The 3,960-nt window shown below is 41.4% G+C and overlaps 1 pseudogene; it reads right to left on the reverse strand.

Moving 5' to 3' along the window:
• Positions 1–3,337: 3,337 nt before the first annotated feature.
• On the reverse strand, positions 3,338–3,457 carry LOC111561237 (annotated as a pseudogene).
• Positions 3,458–3,960: the final 503 nt, after the last annotated feature.

A 3,960-nucleotide genomic window follows, 5' to 3' on the forward strand; every position in this document is an offset into this window, starting at 1 on the left:
GCTCAAACCCAGGGACCGTGAGATCATGACCTGAGCCAAAGTTGGACGCTTAACCGACTAAGCCACCCAGGTGCCCCAAGAAGTATCTGTTAATGCAGAGGAATACAGCACAAAGCTCATTTACTCCATTTTTTTTTTTTTTCTGGACCCAGCAGACATGCACTTTATTTATTCATTGTAACAAAGCTGTGAACTCTGAGATCAAAAGAGAGGACCCAAATCTCTTCCTGGAGGAAACTCATAGTCCATATTCACACTCCACTCTTCTTCTTGCACCTATATGCCCAGAGTCAGAGGAAACCCTGCTTTCAATTAAAGCCAGCTTTCTTCCTGAAGTTGCAGTGACCACTGCCTATGGTCAAACATGGCTTCCTGAGCTAGCATTCTAGGACCTTTTATTTCATTAAAGTAAAGAGCAGATGAAAATTAGTGAGCAAAGAGGAAAGAAATAAAAAAGAAAAAGACAAAACAGGTCAGAAAGAAAGGAAGATAAAATGAGAAGATGTAGTTAGTTAATAAACTCTTTTTAGTGTATGCTGTTTGCCTTTTGGACATATTTATGAGTTCAAAGGAAGTTGTATCTTCTAGGGTTTATGTAGTCCTGAGAATTTGGATGGGGCAGATCCTGTTTTGTTATGATGGTCAATGAATTCATGCTCTTCTGGAGATAATGATGAATCCTTGCTCTGACAATAAAGACAAAAATTCCAGCAGATTACTCTTCTGTCTGCTGCACTTGGCTGGATTCCAGAGGGCTAGCCCAGCACTAGTGGGAAAGAAATAAAGGTGCATTCCCTGAGGCAGCTGCATGTGCTTAACTCCTTTGCTGGGCCCAATCTGTCTCAGGGCTTTGGTATTCTTTCTAAGCCTTTAGGCGAATCAAGTTCAGAGTACTTAAATGTGGAAACTTCCAGTTTCTAATTGGTTTTCGATGAGGATTTATGTTTACCAAAGATGAAAGCTCATATATTTTAGGATATGGAAAATAAGTTCCCTGAAATTAGACATTTGTTTTATTCTCTATTGTAACCCCAGTACCTAAAATGGTGCCTAGAACTCAAAAAATATGATTGAATGAATGAATGAATGAATGAATGGTAATGTACATTAATTCATAATAAATAAATAATAGCTGATGGGCTGATGTGTGGATTAATTGTAGTAAGATAAAGTCAAGTCCTCAGTGCTTGGAGAGGAGCTGAACTCTAGACGGAGGAGAAAAACACAATTAAAGGTTTGACTTTGAAGATCATTTCATATGGAACACAGATCTCAAGGAGGCCCCCAACACTGCCTGGCATTCCAACACTGCGGGCAACTGACTCTTCCATTCACTGTCATTCTCCTCTCTGCAAATACCATCCCTCAAATCCACACTTTCAGTTGATGTCCTTGCCTATTATTTCATGGAGAAAACAGAATGGCAGAAGGAACTTCCACATCCTCCAACCACTAACTCTGTCAATATGCCATAAGCTGCACCCACATACTCTGCCTTCTCTCCCATAGAAATGGATGTGCTGTACTTGCTCCTATGTATCTCCCTGACTTGTACACCAGCTTCCCTGACCTAGCTCACCTACCCAGGGACTTTGCTCTTGCAATTATTCCTCTCTCCTGCATCATCAGCTTTTCACGCTCTAGGGGATTATTCCTATCAGTATACTAACATGCTATAATGGCTTCCATAAAAAACAAAAACAAACAAACAAAACCCCAACCCTAACAACTTCCCTTGACTTTATATTCCTTTTCAGCTGCCACCCAACTTCTTTGATCCCTTTTTACTTCTTCAACCCTTATTCATCCACTACATTTAAGCTTTTATCCCCATCACTCCACTGAATCTATTCTTGTCAAGTTCACCAATAGCCACCACAGAGTCCAATCTTGTGACCATTTCTCAGTCTTCATCTTACTGATCTCACAGAAGCATGGCTCTTGGACATCCCCTCTCCTGGGGAAGGGCTTTCCCCTTCCTCACTGGCCTCTTCTCAGGCTCCTTGACTGGATCTTTTTTTTTTTTTTTTTGAGAGAGAGAGCACACAAGAATGTGAGAGGGGGAGGGGCAGAGAGAGAGAACATGAGATCATTACCTGAGCTGAAATCAAGAGTCAGATGCTTAACTGATGCTTAACCCAGGCACCCCAGCTGGATCTGTTTTCTTCCCAACCTCTCCTCTTCTCTATCCTCCCTAACTGGGTGATTTCATCCAGCCCTATGACTTTTAGAAAGTCATAGGACTTTCAGCCCCAGGACATCTCAGATATTTCTCAAATGTTTAGATCCAGCCCTCATCTCGCTCATAAACTCTAGATCTAGTCATCTAATTGATATCTCTGTTTGGATGTTTAATAGGCACCTCAAACTTAATATATCTTGTGCCTGCAAGTCCCTCTAAACCTGTTCTTCTTCCAGTATTCCCCACTTTAGGAAATGGCACTAGTTGGTCAGGCCAAATATCCTGAAGTCAACTTTGACTTGGGTTTCTCTCACATGCCCTACATTTTTTGTCTTGTCAGCCAATCCTGTTAGCTGTAGATTTACTCTTATCTAGAAATAAATAACTTCTTATTATATCATCTCTACTGCTACTGCCCAAGTTTATCACCACTTTACCATCGGCAATCCCCTGGACTACTGCAGTAGCTTTCTTTTTTTTTTTAATTAAAAAAAAAAAATGTTTATTGTAGACTGAGACAGAGTGCAAGTGGGGGAGGGGCAGAGAGAGAGGGAGACACAGGATCCAAAGCAGGTTCTAGGCTCTGAGCTGTCAACACAGAGCCCTACACGGGGCTCAAACCCACGAACCATAAGATCATGACCAGAGCCAAAGTCGGACACTTAACTGACTGTGCCACCCAGGTGCCCCTGCAGTAGCTTTCTAATCAGTCTCCCCGTTTCTATATTTGTTCTGTGACAAATGTCCTCCTCTACACTATTCTCAACACAGCAGCCAGAATGATCCTTTATAATCATAAATCAGGTCATGTCACTCCCCTGCTCAAAACCTTCCAGTGGCTGTCCATCATACATAATAAGAATCAGATCTGAAGTCATCTTTATCATGGCCCCAGTGGCCACCCCAAATTTATATCCTTCTTTCCTTCTTTCCACTTAGCCCTACCAGACTCATAGGCCTTCTTACTATTCTTTGAACACTGAGCTCTGCCTCAGGCCTTTGCACTAGCTGGAGCCTCTCAGGAACACTTCCTCCAGACAGTCACATGCCTTGCTCCCTCATGTTATACATGTTCCTCAGTAAATGTTGCCTCCTTAACAGAGGGTTGCTCTGACCACCAAATGGACCTTATTTTTATCATCACTGCTTAATATCATTTGGTTTTTTGCTTGTTTGTTCCTTGTTTGTGTCTCCTATTAGAATGTAAGCTCCAGATTATTAAACTGATAAGAACAGATACTACACTTGATCTTAGCCAAAAGGCCAAGAAGCAATGTAAGCTCCAGATTATTGAATTTGTTGTTGTTTTTTTAATGTTTATTTACTTTTGAGAGAGAGATAGAGTGTCAGCGGGGAAGGAGCAGAGAAAGGGAGACAAAGAATCCAGAGCAGGCTCCAGGCTCCGAGATGTCAGCACAGAGCCCAACACAGGGCTCGAACTCAGAACTCATGAACCACGAGACCGTGACCTGAGCTGAAGTTGTATGCTGAACCGACTGAGCCACCCAGGTGCCCCGAATTTGTTGTTTTTAGGTGGGTTATGGTTATGGTTAAAGAGTACTTCTCTTTTAGAGATATATGCCAATATATTTATGGATGAAACAATATGACATCTTCGATTTGCTTCAAAATAATATAGGGGGAGGGATAGAGAGGTAGGTTAGTAATGAAAGAAGGTCAACTATGAGTTGATATTATTTAAGATGGATGGTGTGTAGATCGAAGTCACTTTGTATATGTTTACATTTGTATACGTTTACATTTTTTCATACAAACAA

Source organism: Felis catus, chromosome B3, assembly GCF_018350175.1.
Source record: "Felis catus isolate Fca126 chromosome B3, F.catus_Fca126_mat1.0, whole genome shotgun sequence".
Lineage (NCBI taxonomy): Eukaryota > Metazoa > Chordata > Mammalia > Carnivora > Felidae > Felis > Felis catus.